The sequence below is a fragment of the Carassius carassius genome, chromosome 34 (assembly GCF_963082965.1).
Source record: "Carassius carassius chromosome 34, fCarCar2.1, whole genome shotgun sequence".
Classification (NCBI taxonomy): domain Eukaryota; kingdom Metazoa; phylum Chordata; class Actinopteri; order Cypriniformes; family Cyprinidae; genus Carassius; species Carassius carassius.
The window spans coordinates 29928094-29955945 of NC_081788.1; the positions used below are offsets into that span (position 1 = coordinate 29928094).

Genomic DNA, 27852 nt, shown 5'->3' on the forward strand with positions numbered 1-27852 from the left:
TTTTATGGACCTTAAAACAGGCTTATGTGACACTTCAACATGAACACAGCTACTTTTAGAGTGAACGGATCTCATGTTGGGTTTGAATGATGACCTAGAAAGAAAACACACTCTCCCTTAAATGCGTCTTATGAGTCTTTCATAAAGAACACAATCCCGTTCACCTGACACACATCTGCGCCTCTGTCCTTCACTGAGGCTGTTCTGACCTTGAAGTCATCATTAATATCGCTTCTTTTGATGCCGTGACTTTCAGCAATTCTGTAATGACAAGACAAGAGGATTATAATAAGCGTTCGGAAAATCTTAATTCTTTTCGTAATTATCTTTTGGCCCAAAACAGTAGACAGTATGGTGTCCTTTAGGACTCATTATTTCGACCGCAGCTGAAGCGATCTACAGAAGGGTTTGGCTCTAAAATTGATGGAGGGAAGCCAAAACCTCAGGCGCAAAGAAACGAGAGAGAGGAAGGTGCAGTGCTTCTGAAAACTCAAACATATACTGTACACTGAATCAACACGAGGTGATGAGAAACGCTGCACACATGGGACGACCCCAGCTCACTTTTAAGGACGTTCCTATTAAGTTATGAATACCTTATTTCTGAATGTTCTCTGTTTTTAAATGTTTACAAATTTTATATTAAGGGAAGATTCAATTTCATCATTTTGTAATCAATATGGAAAGGTTCATCTTTCAAGGGACTGTTCACCCAAAAATGGAAAAACTGTCACCGTTTATTTCTTCTGTTGGACACAAAAGAAGATGTTCTGAAGAATGTTGGTAGCCAAACTGTTGACGGTAGCCATTGACTTGCATAGTATTGTTTTCCACACTGTGAAAGCCGTTGGCTACCGTCAACAGTTTGGATATGGTGAAGAAATGGCAGATTTTTCATTTTTGGGTGATCTATACCTTTAATGTTCTGTTAATGTTCTGAAAAACAAAGTAACATTTGAATAAATAAAATAAAAATTAAAAAAAATTAAATTAAATAAAATTAAATTAAATTAAATTAAATTAAATTAAATTAAATTAAATTAAATTAAATTAAATTAAATTAAATTAAATTTTAGAAATAAAAAGTTTCTTTTATGAGAACCTTTTTGTAAAAATGAGATAACTCTTAAAAAACATTATATTAACATCCTATTTCACATCTTTTTTTATGTAATTTGGATGATTCGCTGATTGAATTCTATACATCACACTTTTAAGTTTTCTTTAATGACACATATTTAATTAAATACTACTGCTTTCAAAGAAAAAAAAGGCCATACTCTAGTTGTTTTAGTTTTTAATTTAGTGCAAGTTTACTGCTGTCATCAGTTCACTGATTCAGTTCATTTGGATGATTCACGTCAATGAACAGATTCACTGATTCAGTTCTTTGTATCCCACTTTTATGGCTTTTTACATTTTTCTATAAATAAATCTGCTATTTTTACTAAGTTTTCAACAAACGAATAGCCTGTATTTTAGTTGATTTACTTAATTTAGGTAGTTATGCTCGTTTAATGCCGTTACTCTAATTGAATTTATTAATTCAAGTGCCAGACAATATATATTTATCTAAACTGTAGAAAAAAAAATACGTTTATTAAAGTAAATTGCACAAGAAAATACTATTTAGGTTTTTCTAATACAAAATTTCACATTTAATTCAGTGTTGTTTGCGGTTTCTTTGTATATTATATTAGTACAATTACTTTTTATAAATATATATTCAGTGCGGCTTTGTTGTTAGTAGCTCTCACTGCAGATAACTAGTTTTTGTACAAGTTTAAATACTAATTATGAGTATCTTGTTGCTATTACGAACAGAGAAGGTACAGTACTTTTCAAAGCAGCTTTCGGACACTGCTTACAAGAAAACAGCTGGTAAACGATATGAAAACATGACACCTCCAGCTTGATTTGTAATGAAGCAGTCAAACAAATGAGTTAGAGCTTGCTTCTGTCAGTGTGTCATTTCTGTGGTGATCTGAAACACAGAGGCAGATAATGAAGCCTGTGTGAGACGAGCACTAATCATCAGAGCAGATTTGTCTCAGTGCGATGGTGAGGAGGAAGCTGGCAGATCGAGACAAAACCCATCCAAACCCATTCTGTTCAGAAACATGCCAACAGAAGAGTAGTTCAGTTCAGAAACTTTACACAAAACATTAGGTTGGTTCAGAAAATGCACATGTATGCACACAATTAAGAGAGTTTATGCTTAAAACAAGAACAAATATCTGCCAGTGGGGTCAAAACCAGATCAAAAACTGATTTAATTCAAAGGGAAAAAAATTTTCATTGGAAGTTTATTTTATAAATTAGCTTAATCTTAATCAGTTTTTCAGAAAACAAAACTTAATATCTCTGCATCTTGTGTATTCTGATGCAAGAATGTTTAGCTACATGTAAACTTGATTTTTTTTTTTACTGTGAATACCGAGAAAATGTTAATAACGTTCTCAGAAAACAAACAGACACAGATGCTTGGGTTGCGCAAAATTCAGGATCGGAAAAATTTGCTACAATCCCTTTTTCTTTACATTTGTAAACAAGTCAGTATTCAGTGTTTGTTCACCCGACAGCATGCAAAAAGCTCGAAAAACCCGAAAAACAAATGATTTGGCTCAACAATAACAACAACGTCAAGTTTGAGTTACTCATAATTTGTAGCATAAACACAAAGTTGATTATTAAAAGATTATTAGTTCCAATCCTTACCTTGGAACCATGTTGTGTTGTATTTTCTCACCCAAATATTAGTTAAAAACATTAAACTGGACTAAAACTTACTGACTTTACTCACTCTGGGTAAAACAACAACTACAATCATAACTTTTGTACTTTTGGGGGATTTTTTCCAACACCCTGTTACACTTGTGTTGTTTCTGGTCAAAAATGATCAGCCTACATGAATATAAATCTCTCGTTATGTTATGTTGTTTATTGCAAATCTTGGAATCAGTTTTGTTGTCTTTTGGTTCTGTATTTCTTCTTGGAAATGAGTTATTGTAGGCCTTATGCACCTCAGTTTTGAGTGCCAAAATTATCCACAGATAATGCTTTTAAACTCAAAAACATTGTGCTCTTAATTCTTGTCTTTTAACACTGTTACAAGAAGATCCCTGAAATGTCTTTTAGAGCGTTTTTCCTGTAAATACTTATTCCTAAAAGAACTGCCGTTATTAAATCACACAAAGACTGATTCCTTCTCATGTTCAGCCTTTAGTTTTCTAAAAAAAAAACTGTGTATTTTGGAATCCCTTGCTTTTCTTTTCTGGAAAGCCAAACCTCTTTCGCCTGGCAGTATCTCACGATGATTTTCAGAATCATATTTCCCAAAGAATGCTTCGCGGCTGCCACGAACTGACGAGAAAAGCCAACATCAACGTCAAACGTCGACGTCAGAGACCGAAGTAAAAGGACTAGACAAATAAACGGAAGGGATAGTAACATTCTGCATGAAGTTCAGGCTCAGAGAGTGACATTACATGAAAAGATTTATGATAACAGCTTGTGTGATTCTGCAACACGATTGGCCAGTAAACTCACAATCAGCATGATCATATTAATACAGCCAAATCCAATATAAAGAGATGATTTGCATGTCCTCGGTCTGGCCATCGCATCTTCGGCTTATTATGTCGTGTGATATCAGATGCAGGACCATTCAAATGAGTCTCGAAATATTATATTTGAGGTAACAGCAGCAAAAGAGAGCAATCAGTGAGTGCATTGACACGCAGACTGAAGGAGCCTCTCCAGAGCAGAACAACACAGGTGTGATTGTTTTCTGAGAGACAAACCAGGACAAGCGTGACAGCAGACAGAGGGTCTTTCAGATATTACCTTGTATCCCGGGTTTATCGACCTTTACAGACCCAGAGACCCTCCGTCTATAGAGAACCTGTCATCTAAAGCAAGATTGGATTAGTCTTTCTGTAGATTTAACACATCGACAGACGTGATTATATTAAACCGAAAATACACATTCAGTCAAAGTTATGAGTGAAATCGACTGTGATAGATGATAAATAAATAAATAAAGTCTTACTAAGTTTGTCAGGTTTTCTAGTAAAAAAGATCTGTTTTATCCTTAAATTAAGATACCTTGACTTGAAAAGCAAAATGGCGTAAGATATTAAGTCTTGTTTTCTAATATATATATATATATATATATATATGAATATAATATATAAATAAGTAAATGAAAATAAAACCTGCCAATGGGAAAAATAAACTTGTTTTCCCTTTGAATGAGTTTTAATTATTTAGATATTTTAGATTATTTTAAGCATAAATTAACTTAGTTTGGATATTTTTTTCAAACAATGTATCTTTATTCAATGCTTAGATATTTGTATTGGAAAACAGAGTAAAACAAATCCTTTTTTTTCCTTTTTTTGTAGTGAATGAGTTAGAAAACTGATATTAAATCAATCCAAATTCAACCAATGAAGTAATTTTTCTCAGTTATTGAACATCATCTTGGTGAAGAAGTAGTGTTGACCTAGATTCTCAATTAACACGCCACAGTGATTCATGAAAGTTATTTGAATTTCAGTTGAAGATGGAGCATTTGAATTTGAATATAAAAAAATGTGAATTAAGAAGAAGCAAAGAAAAGAAAAGACAAGCATGCTTTTTCAAGACAAACTATGAATGTTTGTTGTTCTGAAAGAAAAATAAAAATAAAAAATAAGTGCACAACGCGAATCCGGGAAGTGAATAAGGGCCTTCTGTAGCGAATCTATGCATTTTTGTTAAAAAGTTACAAAATCTATAAAAAATCCATATTTACAACATTATAAACTGTAATCTCTAGCTTCCACTAACTGTCACCCATGCATTAATTCTAGTGGATGACATCGGCGTAACATTGATTCACTACAGGAGGCCTTTATTCACCACCTGGAGCCATGTGGGACACTTTTTATGATGGATGGATGCGCTTTATTGGACTTCTTTTGGACTGTTGACAAAAAACACACATTCACTGCTATTATAAAGCTTGGAAGAGCCAGATATTTTTTTTATATGACTTGATTAGTCTGAAAGAAGAAAGTCATAAACACCTTGGATGGCTTCAGGTTGAGTTAATTTTTGGATGAAGTATCCCTTTAAGAAATGTATTTCTTAAGAAGATTTCCGTGAATCCGGCTCCAGACTGCCAAATTAATTCTATTAATGCTACTGAAAGAACGTTTCTTCATAACCTTGCCAGAACCTTCGGAGAACGCTCCCTGTCCGCTGGAAAGATTATGAAGTTTTACAGCAGGTTTCACAGTGAAATGAACTCTTATCTCAGAAGATCAGCTTTTATCTCAGATCATTCTAAGACAGGCTGAGCTCTGAGATTAAGAAAATATATCAGCTGCAGGAACACTGAGTAACTTCTGATCGATATATTTGTCCTCGAGACTCTTTGTCACGGCCTGCAGAATCAGATCATCTCTGCCAAGAGCTTCAGACGCAGCGTGAATCTGAGAGAAAGTTTATAGTAGCATTAGTAGAGATTAGCGGCTTTATGTTTAGTGTTATTTAATCATCATGTTAAGTAAGTGCATGATAATAATTGCCTTAATGTTTGATTATGTAGATGATTCGTATTTTTGCTGATGACTGTAATTACCTTGTAAATCACTGACTGTGTGAATAATTCCAGCACTAGTCATCCGTTTAAAACAGGCCGCAAGGGTTTGGGAGCTTGATTTCATTCCAGTCTAACAGCACATGCAAAGGAAAATGTTTTCAATCAGCTGCTGAAATATGAAGCATTTGGAAAAATCCTCGTGGCTAGATTCTGTGCACAAAAATAAATAAATCATGATATTTCTCTAATGAGCTCTGAAACGCTGATGAGATTGTCATCACGATTGATTTACAACTGTAATTAACCTTTTGTCCCAATGCTGGATTTGTAAAGTTGTGTTTGATGCTGAAGGACATAGATGATTCAACTCATGACAACATTAAAAAGAAGACATTCACTACTGTTCAGATTAGTTTTTTATATAAATGAATAATACTATTCCGAAAGAATGCATTAAAGTGATCAAAGGTGACAGAAAAGACATTTTTTAATGTTACAAAAGATTTATGTTTCAAATAAATGTTGTTCTTTTGAACTTTCTGTTCATCTGTGAATCCTGAAAAATAAAATGCATCAGTTTCCACAAAAATACTAACTGTGTTCAACATTGATAATAATCAGAAATGTTTCTCGAGCAGTAAATCATCATATTTTCATGATTTCTGAAGATCATGTGACACTGAAAACTGGAGGAATGATGCTGAAAATACAGCGGAGCATCACAGAAATAAATTACACTTTAATACAGATTCACACAGAAAACAGATGTTTTAAATTCGAATAATATTTCACTGTTTATACTGTATTTTTGATTAAATAAATGCATGCTTGATAAGCAAAAACATAAAAAACAATTAAATCTGGCTGTTTTGAACAATAGTACACTTTCATGAGGTTGTGTTTGCATATTAACATTAGCTAAATTCCTGAAAACTTTAATTAAATTATGCATTAAGAGCTTTTAATATTTAATAAATAAATAAATAAAACATGAAGAACCCAAGAACTAAAAACAAAAATAAGAGATGTTTAGGTTACAAAAGTGTTGCTTACAACGTTCTACTAACTTAATTTAATGTTATTTTAACGTTTATTTTAAATATTCTTAGAACGCTTTCTTTAAACATCACGAGTGTTCATCAAGTTGGACATTTTGAGAATGTTGTTCAAAGAACGCTATGAGAACTTTTTATCAAATATTTGTAACTTTAAGTTCCGTAAACTTCCATTTAAGTTCCCTGTTAGCTGGGCTTTCCCCTAAAGCAACAAACACGACTCTACAAAGCCATAAAGATGACAAGAGCAGCATGTACATCTGTGCAAATTCATGCTATTAGTTTCTCCGTGTTCTGCCCCCTGCAGCTCCAAAGGTTCAGCTTTATGTGCCACTTAACAAGCCGCATCCGTTTGTTCTCCACAGAAACTGCCTGCTTCCACGACTGCAGCCTTTTCCGGAGATGCATTAGAGCGGTCATTTCCACCGCAGAAATATGACGTCTGCGCACTAATGATTTGCAGACCTGCGTGCGGAGATGCTGTCCATGAATCACACAAATGCATTCACGCATTCGCATCAGCAGAGTGAGATTTACGCTGCAGTGGTTATCATGCTAATGCATCGTGAGAACACAGTAAATCACAGTGATTCCCTCCATGTGCTGCTCACCGTTACACGCAAATGTGCCAAACACAAGCAGTTTCATCACAAGTTGCTCAAGATTAATGATGCTGGGATAAAAGTTTAGACACTTTTGGTGTAGCTGCACAAACGTCCAGCTTCAAATCTTGACTGATTTTTATCAGTAAAATCTCCGGATGAACTCTTCCTGGACTGAAGCAGCTCAGCTTTACTTGATTCTCCATCGATCATGTTTTAGAGTCTCAAATCTGATCCTCAGGATCTTTTGAGGAGCGTTTGTTTCCAGAAGCTTTACTTTCACTGTTCCTCAGCGGAGGAATGATCTTCACAAGCCTCCAGAACATCTCACATCTTCTGAGGAGGCTTTATTTCTTCAGCTCTCGATCAGCGCTTGATTGCATTGCATTACACGTTTTGAAATAATGGAGCTTTGATTATACTGCAAAAAAATGGCTTTCTTTCTTAGCATTTTTGACTTGTTTTCCAGTACAATTATATCTAAACATTCATTAATTAAAATACATTTACTTAAATGCAAAATTACTTTGTTTCCTGAAAAAAATTGTTTTTGTCAAAATGAAGTACATTTTGCTTAAAATTTGAAAAAATGTCACAAGTGGAGCAAAATAAATAATCTCGTTTTCTCTTTGAATTAAGATGATTTTTCTGATCCCATTGCCAAATATATATTATTTCAAAGAGAATACAGAACACAGAATCTAGTAGACGTAGATGTACTGTTACTTCCTCTACAGTCAAACAAATATTAGACAGCAACTCGTCTTTTGAAAATCATATTTCACAAAAACTGCATTCTTCCATCTTAGAAACATTGCCAAGCTATGAAACATGTTATCTGTTTCTGATGCAGAAAAGCTAGTTCATGCTTTCATGACCTCTAGACTGGACTATTGTAATGGACCTCTAGGTGGTTGTCCTGCTTCTTCAATAAACAAGCTACAGGTCGTCCAAAATGCAGCAGCTAGAGTCCTTACCAGGTCAAGAAAATATGATCATATTACCCCAATTTTACAGTCTCTGCACTACCTGCGTACCTAACTAGCCTTCTACCACGCTACAACCCATCACGCACCCTAAGGTCACAAAACGCTGGACTTTTGGTAGTTCCTAGGATAGCGAAGTCCACTAAAGGAGGTAGAGCTTTTTCACATTTGGCTCCCAAACTCTGGAATAGCCTTCCTGATAATGTTCGGGGTTCAGACACACTCTCTCTGTTTAAATCTAGATTAAAAACGCATCTCTTTCGCCAAGCATTTGAATAATGTATCTCTTAAATTGTGAGTGTAGTTGCATCTGCATTTTTATTCTTTAGCTTGGGTTAAACTAATTTTACTTTGTTGGATCAGCAGCTATGCTAATGATGTCTCTATTTTGTTTCTCTGTTTCTGCTGGGATCTTCATCCCGTGGTAACTAGGATTTACACAAGCTCCAGTCTGGATCCAGAACACCTGAGAAGAGATGATGCTGACCCTCAGAGGACCCCAGATGATCCTAACCCTGAATCAACAACAGAACTAACAATTATTGCTACATGTGACTGCATCATATAATAATTGCTGTTAATAATGTTCATCGTCTAGCTGACATACTGTATGCGCACAAACTGACAGTCACCACTTATAAGCTACTACTAAATATTGTAGAAACGTAATTTTCTGTAAAGCTGCTTTGTAATGATTTGTAACGTAAAAAGCGCTATACGAGTAAACTTGAATTGAAATCAAATATATATATTTGTTTCTTATTTTGAGCAAAAACAAACAAATCTGATACATTTTTACATCATTTTGCTTCTCATGTAAATGTATCTTTATTCAGAAATGTTTAGATATTTGTACTAGAAAACAAAACAAATATTAGGTATGAAAACCATGTTTTGCATTTAATTATTATACAACTAAGATATATTATAGAGCGACGACTGATAATTATATCATTATATGTAAGAATCTGCTATACTGTATATAAATATCAGCATATGCATCAAACTTTGCTCAATTTGAGTCTCTGAATCCTCCATATTCTCACTCTATCAGATTATATGAATCTAATGGAGCACATATTTAAAAACGTAATTTTTTTTATCTAAATACACTAATCCTTTTTTTTTTTTAATGGACTATCTGTCTAAATAAACTACACTGTTACAAGGGTCTTTCCAGGGTTAAGATTAAATTAAATAATATTACATGCATTTCTCAGATTTTAATTCTAATAAACATGTTTTTGGCATTATTGTGGGCTACTGTGCATCCCGTGTCTGTGCTGTGTAAGAAAACAAGCAACATTAGCAAAATTGGTCCTTGACAATCTCAGCCAATCAGAGCGCAGATCTTGATTGATCTCAAGAGGGGCTTTTGTCACGATGCAGTAACCTGGCAACAAATAGCCACTATTTCTATCTGAGAAATCATTTTCCCTATCAGGTTAACCACAGATTACAGAGGAGCAAACACTGTATTTACGGTCTGTTTTCATGGTTGTTTCTTTGTGTCAAACATTCATAAAATCACAGTCTAAAGTGTGCAAACAACATCGATTGTGAAACCGTCTCTATTTCTGTTTCACTCAGCCTATAAAAACACATTACATTTTCTTTCACAGAAAAGAAAAACAGTTTGTCCTTGTGCCCAAGCTGCTCTTTTTCATGCATCTGCACATCGGGCTGTGTGCACCACAGATATTTAAGGTGAAGTTCGTAACATCTACAGCCTCGTATTAATTAAATGAGATGGTAATATGTTCCCAATCTCAAATCATTCATCATGTGGCAGGAATGAGACGGGATGGCGTTCTAGTTGGAAAGAGGAAATCCAGATGTTTGGCTTCCTCGCATGGATATATTTATCTGCCATACTGTTTGAATTCAGAGAGAGAGAGAGAGAGAGAGAGAGAGAGAGAGGAATAATGAGCAGAGAGAGAGAGAGAGAGAGAGACAGAGAGAGAGAGGAATAATGAGCAGAGAGAGAGAGAGAGAGAGAGAGAGAGAGAGACAGAGAATCTGATACGCGGCAGATTCATCTCAGAGCAGCTAAAAGCTTCAGAATGAACACAGATGTACACAGTGTGAATTTGAGAACTTTCACATTACATAGAAATCAGATTTAAGCAAAGTATTATAATCATTTGCACTTGGTTAGTTTAACGCCTTGTCTTTCTCTCACACTGGATCGACCAATCAGAAGCCAGGACTTAAACAATTGCATGTTGCGTTTAGTGGCTGATGCTAGAAGCACAAGCCGCACATTTTCTTATAAATCCTTAAAATAGACCAGGGACAACTCATACAGTTTGGCATCTGTACTTTTATATCTAAAAGAAATGAATGATTTTATTACTCAAGGCAGTAAAGACATTTATAATGTTAGAAAAGATTCTAGTTTTCATAATTGCTGTTCTTTTGAACTTTCTGTTCGTCTGTGAATCCAGAGAAATGAAATATATCACGGTTTCCACAAAAATATTGAGCAGCACGACTTTGTTCAACATTGATGATGTTTAGAAATGTTTCTCGAGCAGTAAATCATCATATTATTCTGATTTCTGAAGATCATGTGACACTGAAGACTGGAGGAATGATGCTTAAAAATACAGCGGAGCATCGCAGAAATAAATTACATTCTAACAGTTATTCACATAGAGAATGGTTATTTTAAATTGTAAAAATATTTCACAATTATTCTGTTTTTACTGTATTTTTAATCGAATAAATGCAGCCTTGTTGAGCAAAAGAGACTCTCAAAAATATTTAAACATCTTACTGACTGCAAACTTGTGTATAAAAGTGTATTATATTGTTTAATATAATATGATTTAATTCATAAAATATTAACACTATTATTTTAAAATATTAAATATTAATAAAAAAATATAGATTATATACATATCAAATAAATGCAGCTTTGGTGCACTTCTCTAAAAAAAACCACTGTAATCTGACCAACCCCAAAATTGTAACATAACCTCCAAACTCACCATCATTTTTTAGTCATTAAGCATGAGCTGTTGAAACTTATAATATAAAAGAACCACAAGCCTTTTGTTTTAACGACACTCCTCTGGAGTAATTCGAGATCCTTCCAATTGCTGTGGTTCTTCTTGGCATCTGAGGCCTAGTTCATAAGTCATCCGTTCTTCTCAGGCAACACGTGATTTGTGCTTCTAAAAGAAGGTGGTTAAGAATACTTTCTCTTACACACACACACACACACACGCACACATATTTGTGTGTGTGTGTGTGTGTTTGTGTGTATGTATGTATATGTATGTGTGTGTATGTTTGTGTAAATATACATATACATATACATACAAAGCAGATTCCAAAAAAGTTGGGACACTGTACAAATGGTGAGCAAAAAAGGAATGGAATAATTTTCAAATCTCATAAACTTGTATTTTATTCACAATCGAATATAGATAACATATCAAATGTTGAAAGTGAGACATTTTGAAATGTCATGCCAAATATTGGCTCATTTTGGATTTCATGAGAGCTACACATTCCAAAAAAGTTGGGACAGGTAGCAATAAGAGGCCAGAAAAGTTAAATGTACATATAAGGAACAGCTGGAGGACCAATTTACAACTTATTAGGTCAATTGGCAACATGATTGGGTATAAAAAGAGCCTCTCAGAGCGGCAGTGTCTCTCAGAAGTCAAGATGGGCAGAGGATCACCAATTCCCCCAATGCTGCGGTGAAAAATAGTAGAGCAATATCAGAAAAGAGTTTCTCAGAGAAACATTACAAAGAGTTTGAAGTTATCATCATCTACAGTGCATAATATCATCCAAATATTCAGAGAATCTGGAACAATCTCTGTGTGTAAGGGTCACGGCTGGAAAACCAGACTGGATGCCCGTGATCTTCAGCCCTTATAGAGCACTGCATCACATACAGGAATGATACTGTAATGGAAATCACAACATGGGCTCAGGAATACTTCCAGAAAACATTGTCATGAACACAATCCACCGTGCCATTCGCCATTGCCAGCTAAAACTCTATGGGTCAAAAAAGAAGCCATATCTAAACATGATCCAGAAGCGCAGGAGTTTTCTCTGGACCAAGGCTCATTTAAAATGGACTGTGGCAAAGTGGAAAACTGTTCTGTGGTCAGACGAATCATAATTTAAGTTCTTTTTGGAAAACTGGGACGCCAGATCATCCAGACTAAAGAGGACAAGGACAACCCAAATTGTTATCAGCGCTTAGTTCAGAAGCATGCATCTCTGATGGTATGGGGTTGCATGAGTGTGTGTGGCATGGACAGCTTACACATCTGGAAAGGCACCATCAATGCTGAAAGATATATCCAAGTTCTAGAACAACATATGCTTCCATCCAGACGTCGTCTCTTTCAGGGAAGACCTCGCATTTTCCAACATGACAATGCCAGACCACATACTGCATCAATTACAACATCATGGCTGCGTAGAAGAAGGATCCGGTACTGAAATGGCCAGCCTACAGTCCAGATCTTTCACCCATAGAAAACATTTGGGACATCATAAAGAGGAAGATGCGATAAAGAAGACCTAAGACAGTTGAGTAACTAGAAGTCTGTATTAGACAAGAATGGGACAACATTCCTATTCCTAAACTTGATCAACTTGTCTCCTCAGTCCCCAGACGTTTGCAGACTGTTATAAAAACAAGAGTGGATGCCACACAGAGGTAAACTTTTTTGAGATGTGCTGATGCCATGAAATTAAAAATTTGGTGGTGAGCAAAAGACCTTCTGTAGTCAATCGATGCGTTTTTGATGTACAAAACGAGGATTTGTAATGAAGAATGTCAGAGGATTTTGATATAAGCCAAGAGGAGACTGGTTTACTATGCTAAAGTAAGGAAACTTTGCTTCCTTTGCTCCTGTTAACAAACATTGATTTTGACGAGACTCACCCGAAATAAAAGGGATTATTAGGTTTTAAATATCGATTCACTACAGAAGGTCTTTGTTCATCCCCTGAGCCATTTGAGTCACTTTTTTTGTAATGGATGTGCTTTTTATTAAACTTCTCTTGGACCGATGCAATGCAACACCCGCTGAGTGCCATCAAACGATCAAAATCGATTTTTTTTAAATAACTCAGACTGGATTTGGATTAAAGAAAAGTCATATTCACCTAGAATGACTTCTGGGTGAGTAATTTATGGGCTAGTTTTCATTTTTGGGTGAACTAACCCTTTAAGCTGAAAACAAGGAAAAATACCAGCCAATGATGTCAGAAAAACAAAATGATATGTATTCTTATATATCTATACAGTATATATTAAATATTTAGATTTATACCAGAAAACAAGACTCTTTTAGCAGTGAAGCAGAAGGAAATTCACAAAATCCTCTGCAATTCTGAACTTCAAGGTGAAAAATATTGAGGTCTTAATGGAGCGAAGCTGAGAATGAACAGGAAAAACCAGTGAAGAGGAAACAGGAAGCTGGCGATCTGAGACACAAGAGGAGACAGGAATCAATACGAGAACAGTGCCCATTTAAGACTGCCAGAGAAAGAGCTTCGATTTACATTATTCATGCAAAGACAATTGTTTAATCCATTTTCTGGGCGTAATTATGTCTAATTGCACTGCGGACAGACTGAAGAGAAAACTAATGGCTGTAGGTTTATTGAGCTTTGCTTGATGTGTAAAGTGTAGAAATATAATTCTCTGAGTGTATATTTGTCTTGTTTGCCAGTAAACACATCAACACATCCTTAAAACAAAAGAAAATGAGCTTAAAAACAAAACTGCATCAGACAAGGAGGCTTATTTTCATAGAAAATATACTTCAGAAATGTATTGTGTCTTCTAGTGCAGTGGTTCCCAAACTTTTCCATTCCACGACCCACCTAGACAAGTGTAATATATTTCACGACCCACCAAAATATTAAAAAAAAAAAAAAAACAACGAGTGAAATTACTTTAAACCTAATCTTACTTAAAATTTTTATGACAGAAATTAAGTATTTAAGAAAAATAACCATTTTATTTTAGAGTACAACTGAAAATTTCACTACAAATTTACAAGTTTTAATTTTTGTTTACTGGCGTTAAAATATGTAGTGTCCATAAAAACGTGAAGCAGGCTCACTCCAGTGAAGTGTGATCTGCGCTGCTGTGTTTTGTTGCATTCATGATCCTTCCGTGTGTGTCGGCGAGAACGGAGCACAATCCAACACTTTTTTAGAAAAGCATAAGAAGCAAAGCAGAACTATCTAAAACAGTTTGGAGATTAAAATAATTGTGAAATAGGTAAAAAAAGACCGATTGAACCTTTTAATGACATTGCTCTGAGACCTTCAAAACACGCAACGCACACGGACTTAATTGCAATTTGAAAATCACACTAAGGATATTGCAGTTCATTATTAATGTTGGTGGGCTATATCGTTGTGATGAGTGGGTTCCCAGTTCCCGCCTCCTTCTTCCTGTGATTGTGAAGATTTTAATGTTTTACACTGGTGCCGAAGCCAGGGAGGAAGGAGGGGCGCGCTGCCGAAGATCCTTCGCCGCTGGGGTGAATCCGCAGTGCCATCGAGCAGGGCGAAGGAGTCTGCCGCCGAGGGTGCTCGATGTGGTGGGCTGGAGTGAGTTGCCGGGGGGGGGGGGGGGGGGGGCGAACTCACTCCAGCCCACCGCCTCGATGACTCCTTCGTGGAAAGAGGTGGGAACCGGCGGACAATCAAACAAAGTTTTAATAACCAAATAAACACAAAACAGCGCGACAGCCCCTCTCGGATGACTGCCGTGCACAAATAAAAAACAAACACAAAATAAAACCCAGGCCTGGTCCTCTCTCGTCCTTCACTGTCATCGCTCCTCTTTTGTATCTTTCCGATCTCCTCCGTGGTTCTTGAGACCGGTGAGTGTTGCTCATTTCCAGGGCTGGACTGGGACAAAAAATCGGCCCGGGCATTTTTGCCCAGACCGGCCCACTATATGATCATAAACACCATCCATCTTTGCACGCCCTTAATTATATGCATACCAACTCCTATTTATTAAAACCACTAATGCCATGTAATGAGTGAGTATAGGAACGAGTGAGAGTTAACAGATGAAATAAGTCAAAATGTTATATTTATTAATACAGTTGAACTATACTCCACAGCGGTGAATCCTAAAACAAGCTATAAGCGGCTCTGGCATAGCAATACCAGTGTTTCTTACAGGATTTTTGTTAAAACTATGGTGGTGTGTCCTCGGTCCTTCTAGGGGGGTTGGGGGGCATGCCCCCCCGTGAGAAAGTTTTGTGCATTTTAATGTTAAATTCATTAATCTGGTGCACTTTGAGAGTTCAAAATTAAAAGCTCCAACCCATATTCAGTGTGCAAATTAAACAAAGAAAAATTCAAACCTCTTTTAGTTACAGTGTCTATTTACATTACACCTATACATAATAATAGTTATAATATTAATCCGATGACAGTAATAGCCATATTTTGTAAAACAAATGCACAAAAAAATAAAGATATATTTTGACACAGTTTACAGTGTCTGCTTTAAGGGCCTGGTTCTATTTTTTCACGCTATTTATCTGCACATTCCTTGCGTTTCTTCTCCATCTTTTTTTTACAGATACACACTGACACTGCTGCCGCTCGCTCACTCGTTTAAAGTTGTGATTGGGCCAGCCCAGTGTCAATCAAGAAAAGAGCCAATGGGCCTCTGATCTACGTGTTTCATGGGCTGGTCTGTCAGAAAAAAAAACTAACACTGACTTTGACCAATGCATTACACCGGCACAAACCCAGCGCCGCCAATTAAGCAAAACAAAGCAAAACGAATGGGCGGCCGATGTACAAATTTTATGGGCCGTTTAAAAAAAAAAAAAAAAGTATGAGTATGAGATATCGGCCCAAAAAGCACGTCGGCCCACCGGGCAAATGCCCGGTATGCCCAATGGCCAGTCCAGCCATGCTCATTTCCCAATCACTCCACCGGCCTAGCTCTGTTCCCATGGCACTAGGCCCCGCCCCACTCGTCACATTCGTGCAGCCCTAGACTGAACTGTGTTAGTGTCTGTGTGTCATTGAAACGCAAAATTAGCTGCAGCCAAGTGACTTTGTGCGACCCACCTTGTTCCATTCCGTGACCCACGAGTGGGTCGCGACCCACAGTTTGAAAACCCCTGTTCTAGTGTATTACAGGTGAATTTATCTTGTCATAAAGATCTTTAGATATCGATTCAGACAGGTTTTTTTTTAAAGCAAATATAAAAATAACAGAGAAAACACTTGCCATGTTGTCTCTTCAAAAGTTTTTTTTTTTTTTTTATCATTTATATACTATTATAGATTTTGTTAATACTTTGATTTTTATATTTTCTCTTCATTTTTTTGTTGTGTGTGTCATTTTTTATTAGTTTAGATATTTTAGTTTTTAAGTTTATTTAGTTTTAGTAGTTCAACTTAAAGTAAACAAAAATGAGAAATTGAAATAGTTGAAATAAAAAATTTTAAAAAGTCATTTTTATTAGTTTTTTTGAACGTACTTACATTTTTCCAAATATAACTATAAAGATTTTTCGGTAACACTTTATAATGAGGTTTATTAGTTAACTACTTTAGTTGACATGAACTAACAATGAAAAACATTTTTAATTTTAATTAATAGTAATTTCAGCAGTTACTAATGTATTATTAAATCAAAAGTTGTTTGTTAACATTAGTTAATGCACAGTAACTAACAATGAACTACTATAGTTTCATTAACTAACATTAACAAAGATTAATAAATACTGTAATAAATTCATTGTTCATTGTTTGAGTTAACTAATGAAACCTTATTGTAAAGTGAAAAGTTTTTTTATTTTTTAGTACTTCAAAAGAAATAAGAAATGTTGCCGTAGCAATTAGCCGAAAAAAAAAAATAATAATTTTGTTGTGTTTTTGTTAGTTTGTTTGTTTGTTTTAATGTCTATATTGTTTTTTATTAAGTTTAATTTTTTTAGTTTAGTTTATTTAGTTTTAATTACTTTAGTACTTCAACTTACTACACACACACACACGCACACACACACACACACACACACAAACACACACACACACACACACACACACAAACACACACACACACACACACACACAAACACACACCCGCGCACACACCCGCGCACAGACACACACACGCACACACGCACACACACACACACACACACACGCACTCACACACACTCACACACGCACACACACACACACACACACGCACGCACGCACACACACACACACACACACACACACACACACACACACAAACACACACACACACAAACACACACACACACACACAAACACACACACACACACACACAAACACACACAAACACACACCCGCGCACACACCCGCGCACAGACACACACACGCACACACGCACACACACACACACACACACACGCACTCACACACACTCACACACGCACACACACACACACACACACGCACGCACGCACACACACACACACACACACACACACACACACACACACACAAACACACACACACACAAACACACACACACACACACACACACACACACACACACACAAACACACACAGGAGAGTCTTAAATCTGAGGGTCAACAATCTCATGCATTTACAAGAAACAACATTCAAACACTGCATGCAAACTCCAGTAAACAATCCCTTCCCTCATATTAAATAACCCGGGTGTGAGCATCTATTTAGCCTGTCCCGAGTTCATCCTTCAACTCAAATAGATGACACATCAAGTCTTGAGTGATCCGTGACAGAACTGAATTGAGAGCTTTCCAGCTCATTTAGCGAGGTCGAATCCAGATGAGACGTCATGTTCTCTGAATTCTGATGCATGCATCACCCTTCAGACGAACTTACGGTGGGTCCACAAAGTGATCAGTGAATGAATCAGTGTTGTCAGGGGCCAAGAAGGGTTTGTTTGTGCGTGTCTGTTTTTATAAGCTCATTTTTACCTCAGAGGCCAAGACATAAATTAAAGTGCTTTGATTGAAGACGCCTGTCTGGGACGAAGATGAGGAAAGTCTGAGGAAAGAGAGAGCGAAACTTTGAAAGAGAAATGCAGAGCTGACCTCAAAGATAAAGTTTCAAGTGACACCAAAACAGAAAATAACTAGATTTGCAAATAAATGAGAACTACAGTACTTGTACATATTCATCATATATATATTAAGTATATTGCTTATTACTATATATTAATCACTTTTTACTTTAATCAGTAAAGTAAAAGATTACTCTTAATTTTTCTGTAATTTGATTTAGTAGATTTAAAAGCTAATGTTATTATTATTTTTATTATTAATGAATGTACCCATGTCCCTTTAAATAGTTTTGCCAGTTCAAGAATAATTCATGCAATAGTGTATTGTTTATCTGAAACAATTAAAAGTGTAGTTTCATGTCTATCCTAGTATTGTTCAACTGGTTAAGGTTGATATGCTGTTCAAGATGTAGTTAGTAAATAATTACAGTAACTAAGCCAACACTGTATAATTACTCAATTAAATAAATAAAAATATTTAAAAAAAATTAAAAAACATATTTCAGTTATGGAAATAAAGCTAAAATTATATTATATTATATTATATTATATTATATTATATTATATTATATTTTATATATATATATATATATATATATATATATATATATATATATATAAAGAAATGTTCTATTTGAAATACGTAAGTACTAAAATGACTGAAACTGAAAAATATATAAATATAAAATATTTAAAAGAATGAAAACTAATAATAAATTAAGAAAGCGCATAAAATGACTAATAATTAATAATAATAATAATTTAAAAAAAAAACGAAAATTCTGTATAATCAAAGTCATGGTCAAACTACCAATGACTCTGAGCATGATACAGACGGACAGAAGCAGATCTGAACATCCTCATCCTCAGAACAACATTGTCATCTTTTCTGTTGTTTGTTTTAGGAAATTGCTGTCAGTTTCTGGAAACACTGAAGCAGAGAACCATAACAAACACTCCTGAGAGTCAGATCACATGTGTTTGGATGATGAAGCTAAATCCAACTTACTTGCAGCCAAAATAGAGAAGCAAATGCACTTTAAAATAAACTAAATGAACGAATAAACTAGCAAAAAGTGCATGTTTATGACAGAATACCCCAGGTGGTCTTTTATTATGAAATATGAAGGGAAGCTCTCTCTTGGCGAGAGTCTTGAATGCAGTGTAAGTTGCTTTGGACAAAAGTGTCTGCTAAATGTATAAATATTAAGTCAGTTTATCTATCTTTATCAAATCTAACCATGAATAGTAAGTGCAAATAATAATAGAAAGAGATGTATTTTCAGCCGATTCTTGAAGGTGTGTAAGGATTGAGTTGGGCAGGTCATTCCACCAGGAGGGAACATTCAATGAAAATCTGCAGGACTGCACAGTTTTATCATTTTGTTATCTAATGCGATGATATTTTTAAGTATGACTTTTCTGACGTGTTTTGCTTTCGATACTTAAATGCATTACATAACTAAAAGAGAAATGCAAGTAGAGAAGTTTTCACTGAATGTTTTTCACTGTCTGATGATGTCTTTGTCTCGCTCATAGCTGCTCATTTGCTTCGCTCTCCCGTGGTGACACAGAAGATTGAATCTCACCTTGCAAAACTCTTGAAAGGTGCATTACATCACCACACCGGGATGTTTTGGCATTCCGCTTATTTCTCACGGAGCACAACATGCTGCAGCCATATGCTGCTCCAGGTGGATGCGGTATCCAGGCAACAACGCCAAAGCAGCAGGACTGTTTCCTCACAAATTAGAGCATCTCTCCAACCCAAGGTTCATGCAGAACAATACAGTACCAGCACACAGATCCAAGACTTCTGAAACAAAGCAAACAGTCCTATGAGTGATTACTTTCCTTCTCTAACAATGAGAAAGAACAGAGCAGCCTGAAGTAAAGTGTGTTTCCGCTGAGACCGATGCCTATTAATAACACAAACTATGTGACCTGCAATCATTCTAGTGGATTTCTGCTGAATAGTAGGTCAAGCAAAGGAACAAACTAGTCATGATTCTGGATGTGGTCATTAAGACAAATATTACTCCTTGATTGCCATGAATTTTCGGACAGAAACACGCGGATTTGGAGAGCGCTCCATTCTGGGTTTGCATCTCTGAATTTATTCATAAAATGTGGTCATTTGTTGCAGTGCATTTGAGTCTAATGACTTTCATTGATGATTTGGAACCACAGATGGATGGATCCCATCATTTGCATTTTTAGACAGATTATACCAAACTGTCATTAAGGCGTATAAACGTGTGAACGATCAACTTAAATCACAGTATAAAATTGCAAATATGCTATATTTTATAGACCATTAGCCCTCTTATAAATGTCAGTTCTCTCAAAAATATTTCACAAGGTAAATACCAAATTTGTCATGTTTATGGCAGCAGAGCTTAATTAATTAAACTTTTCAGCCCCCCCCCCCCCCCCCAATTTTTTCCGGTAAAGTTGTAATTGCAAGTTTATATCTTGCAATATGTATATAACAATTCAGAGTTAATATCTCGCAATTCTGAGTTTATATCTCACAATTCAGAGTTAATATCTCGCAATTCAGAGTTAATATCTCGCAACTCAGAGTTAATATCTCACAATTCAGATTTAATATCTCGCAACTCAGAGTTAATATCTCACAATTCAGATTTAATATCTCTAAATTCTGAGTTAATATCTCACAATTCAGATTTAATATCTCTAAATTCTGAGTTAATATCTCACAATTCAGATTTAATATCTCTAAATTCTGAGTTAATATCTCACAATTCAGATTTAATATCTCTAAATTCTGAGTTTATATCTCACAATTCAGAGTTAATATCTCGCAATTCTGAGTTTATATCTCACAATTCAGATTTAATATCTCTAAATTCTTAGTTAATATCTCGCAATTCAGAGTTAATATCTCGCAATTCAGATTTAATATCTCTAAATTCTGAGTTAATATCTCACAATTCAGATTTAATATCTCACAATTCTTAGTTAATATCTCGCAATTCAGAGTTAATATCTCGCAATTCAGATTTAATATCTCTAAATTCTGAGTTAATATCTCGCAATTCAGATTTAATATCTCACAATTCTTAGTTAATATCTCACAATTCTGAATTAATATCTCGCAATTAAGAGTTAATATCTCGCAATTAAGAGTTAATATCTCGCAATTCAGATTTAATATCTCACAATTCTTAGTTAATATCTCGCAATTCAGAGTTAATATCTCGCAATTCAGATTTAATATCTCTAAATTCTGAGTTAATATCTCGCAATTCAGATTTAATATCTCACAATTCTTAGTTAATATCTCACAATTCTGAATTAATATCTCGCAATTAAGAGTTAATATCTCGCAATTAAGAGTTAATATCTCGCAATTCAGAGTTAATATCTCACAATTCAGAGTTAATATCTCACAATTCAGATTTAATATCTCACAATTCTTAGTTAATATCTCACAATTCTGAATTAATATCTCGCAATTAAGAGTTAATATCTCGCAATTAAGAGTTAATATCTCGCAATTCAGAGTTAATATCTCACAATTCAGAGTTAATATCTCACAATTCAGAGTTAATATCTCACAATTCAGAGTTTACTTCACAATTCGGAGTTTACAGTATAAACTCACAATTTACACTTTTTCTCAGAATTGCTCACAGTTCAGACTTTTTTTCGCAATTTGGAGTTTAATATATCGTCATTCTGGATTTGGATCTCACAGTTCTGAGATTTTTGTGCAATAAACTCTCAATTGCATTTTTTTTCTTTTAATCCAGCAGCTTTCATACAAAACAGGTAGCATCCAATTACATTAAATTATCATATTCAACCATATTTCAGTCTTTCATTACTAATATATAACGAGCAGTCAGATCCGAGCTCAACCGTTTGATCTCAAAGTGCAGGAAATAACTAGCCTTTAGCATTGATCTGGAAAAAATGTTTCACGACACCTATTTAATACGATGGATTTCCTCTCATCTGCAGGATCTGGGTCCAATTTTTTAGCGCACTTGAAAAATGGCACAGGAAGTCCTTAAGAAGTGCACTATGACTGGCCAGCCACAAATATGCAGTGAGCTGCTTTTAGGATCGAGACGGATCTAAATATGGAAAGAACACAAATAATGAAGTGCAGCTGGGCTCCAGCTCCCATGCGATGAGGTGCTATTGTTGCTTGGACGTTGTTTGAGGTTTTCATTCTGAGAAACACATCAAAATGGGTCTCGTACCACACCTTCATTAGCACAGGTCTCCGATCCGTACCCTTTAACTCGGCAGAGAAACCGGATCTCCAGATGCTGTTATCCAGCCCTGTTTGGGCGAGAGGATGAAGAGAGCTCTCAAGCGCTGAGAGAGGAAGGACATCTGTGTGGGGTTCAATGTAGCCCATGATTAATAGAGTAAAGGTGAGGGGAGGCGACACCTTTGGCTCGCTGGATCTTAATGGTGAGCATGAGCTATTCCCATAGGAGCCTCCACGAAACCCACAGCAAAGACACACAACATCTAATGAGGGCAGGACTGGAGTCCAGGTTCAGGCTGTGAGGTAATTCTGTCATGATCAAAACCTTCCATAGAGCTTCTATGGTGCAAATCGACACACTGGGTCTGGAAAACTGCGCATAGGTGGACATGCTCTTTGGATGTTTTTAGTGAGTAGTCAGCAGTGACCAATATTTACTGAGCTTTGATGACGAATGATTTTATAAATGAAAAAAAAACAACTTTATATATATATATATATATATATATATATATATATATATATATATACATATTAAAAAGAACAGTTGCACATAAGTTTACAAATAATATATCATGGAGCATTTTTATTTAGGAAATAATAATAATAACAACAATTTTACTCAGTAATTTTACTAAACGGAAAAACAAAAAAAGCTTAATGAGTTTTTTTTTGTCTTTTTTTTTTAAATCAGGGTTAGAAGTGTCAACTAAAAAAAAATTACCTTACCTAAAACGAACATTAACCAATATAAAAATGTAAAATAAAATAAAAATTATAATACTAAAAAAATATATAATTTGTACTAGTTTTTTTTTTTTTTAGTTCAAGTCGAAATACTAAATGACAAAAACTCTATATATATATATATATATATATATATATATATATATATATATATATATATATATATATATAGATATATACTATCTATAGACATATTTGAAGAAAAACTTACAAATCCTTGGAATATAATCTATAATTTAGACAAAAATATAATTGATGATTTTATTTCTTTTTTTTTGTGCACCCAGGGATATGTTACTGTACATATATATATATATATATATGTTTGCCTGTATCTTTATCTTATCCTCTGTAAGCCACAGGAAATGCCTTTTGTGCTTCAACAGACAAGACACGGATCCTGCAGCACAGCATCTGTTGACAAGCTTGACTTGCTTCCATTACTGACCCAGAGCTTAACAGAGAAACCCAATCTATAATTAAATAATTAAAGACGAGTAAGATACAGTAAGAGAGAGGGCGTCTCTACACATTAGAGCGATCGTCTGATCTTTCAATGCATCCGTTCATCACATTTATGCTATAGAGCATTAAAACAGAAGAGATACACTTGTTTAAAACACTCAGCACATTCGCTGCATGATTGAGGGGAGGGATTGTGGGTAATCAGTGGCCCGCTGGGACATGAGAGGAAAAATAGAGGAGAGAGGTTGTTATTCTTGGGTCCATTGTCAACATACATATTAATGAAGACTCGGGTCATTGACCGAGACATCTGCATTGGCCTGCGGAGCCGCCGGCTGAAAATAACCTCAGACATGTGAATCCAGTAAGATACGAGGATTTTATTCATTCACTGTTTGATGGATTTAGTTTGTGTTCTTCTGGCATTTGTGTTACCTTGCTGGAATGACAATGGGAGGATCACGGGAACCACATGGAAATCACATTCAGCTCAGCAGACACAGGTTCATGCTTTTATCATGCAGGCTTTCTGCAGCTTTTATGAAGGTACATTTTTAAAGAGCTTTTTCAGACCAAGTAAAAAAAAAAAAAAAAAAAAAAAAGTGAAGTGACATTCAGCCAAGTACGGTGACCCATACTCAGAATTTGTGCTCTGCATTTAACCCATCCGAAGTGCACACACACAGAGCAGTGAACACACACACACACACACACTGTGAGCACACACCCGGAGCAGTGGGCAGCCATTTATGCTGCGGCGCCCGGGGAGCAGTTGGGGGTTCGATGCCTTGCTCAAGGGCACCTAAGTCGTGGTATTGAAGGTGGAGAGAGAACTGTACATGCACTCCCCCCACCCACAATTCCTGCCGGCCCAGGACTCGAACTCACAACCTTTCGATTGGGAGTCCGACTCTCTAACCATTAGGCCACGACTTCCCCAAAAGAAAATGTAGGGAATAAATTGAATGGGACACGACACACACATATTTGTCAATATGGTCTCTATGTAAATGTTTTGTATTAGCAACAAGTCAAAAGTTTAAAATACAGCTTTCGACAGATCTCCTTTACTGTTTAATTCATTTTACAAAATAATAATAATATAATGTAAAATATATCATTTACATTGATATATAGATATAAAATACAATTATACACACACACACACACACACACACACACACACATATATATATATATATACATACACATGATGACAGAACTGAGCTGCAAAAAAAAAACCTTATTTTCTTCATAATGACTTTTTATTTAGTCTTTTTAACAGGGTCATTATTAACTAAAACCATAAAAAAGCATTATTTGACATAAAATGAACTGATTTAAAATAATACAAATTAAAAAAAAATTATACTATTTTTAATTTAAATTAATTAAATTTTAAATAAATAAATAAATGTAAAAAATATATATAGACCTATTTAAAAATAAAAATGAAAAAAAAACGACAAAATGACAATATTTTAAATACAATTTTTATTAAAACAGAACATTTAAAAGTAAACTCCAATTCAAAAAAAAATATTAAAATTAAAAAGTATAAAAATGGTATATCAATGACTTTAAAGTAGTTTTTAACTCGTTTCCCATTAAAACATCTAAAAATCATTAGATAATAAGACTTGTTTTTAAGAGAAATATAAATATCATTTTTTTTTTTTTTTTTTTATTGCACTGAAAGATTTTTCACTTGTGTTTAACATTTACTTCAGATACCGCCAGTGCATGAAGAAATACTCAAAAAACTGCAATCCAGAATAGCCGCCCCGCATTGCATTATTGCATGTTCATCAGTATATTTGTCTCGTTTCCAGTGTAAATGTCAACATATTCTTAGATCAAGATATATTAATCTGAGAAGGAATATAGCAAAATATAAAGCCTTGTTTCACAAGTAATGGATCAAAATGAGCTTATAATTAACCCCTACAGATATTTGTTCTTGTTTTATGCATAACCTCACGTCATTTTGTTCAGTTACTCAGAAAGCAAGACTTCATATCTTCAACTTGATCAGTAGAATGGCGGGTTTTTAAGATCCACAGAAACCCTGCCATGGTTCATTTTAACTGTGTATTGTTGAAAATCTACAATTGAAATGTGCATGAATTATAAGGTGGAAATACAGTTATTCTCTGCATCGCTGAACAGAAAAGAGACGGCATACAGAAGCAACGTTGAGTTAGTGTCATTGCCCCTGGTGGCAACAAATGGAATTGCAAAGATATTGGCTTAATGCATGTACCATAAAAAAATGTGCTAAAAATTCAAATATGAGTCCATAATCCGTAATAAAACTTGTTCCAGTGAAAAAGTGGTCTGGTCTGAATCAGGAGAGAAATCTGCACAGATCAAGCAGTGTTCACAAGCCAAAAAAACAGCTCTAAAAAATATGTGTGTTGATTTCCATGTGAGACACTCGAATTATGGACTCGTACTTTAGTTAAAAACGTCTCAGTGCTGCATGTGTTTCAGCTTGTCTTCTCGAGGGCTGTGGATTATTGTGATGTTTTTATCAGACTCTCATTCTGACGGCACCCATTCACTGCAGAGCATCCATTGATGAGACACTGATGCAATGCTGCATTTCTACAAACCTGATGAAGAAACAAACTCATCCTGATCTTGAATTAGCAAATGAAAAAGCACAAAGCACATTTTTGGGTGAACTATTCCTTTAAAGCATGATGCATGCTTTACCAAAATCTTCTGCAAAATTAGATTTATATTAAACTCTGTTTCTCCTGGACTACACAGTTAATTCAGATTAATTATGCTTTCGAAAGGTCATGCAAACAAAATTAATACACTTTAACTGTGCCAAATCATTTTTAGATAGATGGTAAAAAATTATTTTTTGAAGCTGTAAATAAGAATACTAGGGTATGTTTTTCAAGAAAATACCGTTTTATTCTTTTTGTTATATATATCGCCTCATACATAATGTGTTACTTCCCATTTCTTTATCTTTTTATTCATTTACTAATTGTAAATGTTGCTTGTCATTTGTTTGTAAATATAGCAATTTCTGAGTGAAAATTGTTAATCCGTCATTGGGGGGGGATTGAAGTTGTAAATAAATCAAAGATTATTGAATTATTACTGAATGATTACTTACAAGAAAATACTATTTCAGTCTTTCTACTTCAACATCCAATGAGTTACTTGCAATTATTTTGGAAATATAACAATTTGAAGAGTATATATATGTATATATTCAAAGATTAGAGTATGTGTTATACAAGAAAACACTACTTCAGTCTTTCTAATTGACAATTTCAGGTTGAATTGAATTATTGTTATTTGCGGCTTCTTTGTAATTAATTGTGAAGTTTAGTAATTCGTGCTCTTATGTGTTCATACGGAAACATGCTAAACTGATCCATTGTTTTGACAATGAGCTTTCATTCTCACCAAAGCAACCATGCATTAGTTCTTAATTCTGAAAGTGCTGAAAGTTCAAAAGATGATTTGATAAGATTGCTGCCTCTCTCTTTCTCTATAAAGTCACATTAGAGCACAGCACTATTAGTGAGAATGTCGACGATGAGTAAAAACGCAGCATCAGTGCCAGCGAGGGCTGATAACGGCCGAGAAGGAAGACGGGCCTCCTCATCCATCACAGCGAGATCGTTTGACCTCATGATCATCAAAAACATCAGCGTGCAAACGTGAACGGGAAGCAAAAGACACACAAGAAGAAAAACAGAGTAAAAGAAATATGTTTTTCCAAGGTGTTTCCATGAAAAACAAGACGTTCAGGAGTCCTGCTGTTCCTTAGGATAAAAACATGAACTCATTTATTATTCTAAGATCAGATTTGTTGCTTTTGACCACTGAGGGACTGAAATATATGCTACGGTTGGAAACTTGCTCCTTCCAAGTCGAGGACATAATTTTGTGCAACTCGACAAAACACACCTGTTGATGCTGGTGATATGCATGAGTGTTTGTTAACAGAAGGTCTTCTTACCATTGGTTTCCAGTGATATTTAGATGGTTGCAACAGTTTGTTTGGTTAAGCTTCCTTAGCTTTGAGTTTCCTGTATTTTCAGAGTGCTTCGTCGCCCCCTAGAGGAGGGGAG

The 27852-nt window shown here is 35.2% G+C and overlaps 1 long non-coding RNA gene across 1 annotated transcript; it reads right to left on the reverse strand.

Annotated features, from left to right (window-relative positions):
• Positions 1-1961: 1961 nt before the first annotated feature.
• Positions 1962-27852, reverse strand: LOC132115277 (uncharacterized). The gene is made up of 4 exons (XR_009425464.1): positions 27741-27852; positions 19878-20104; positions 3847-3911; positions 1962-2108 (listed from the first exon to the last, which is right to left on the reverse strand). It is a non-coding gene; the product is annotated as an uncharacterized LOC132115277 (long non-coding RNA).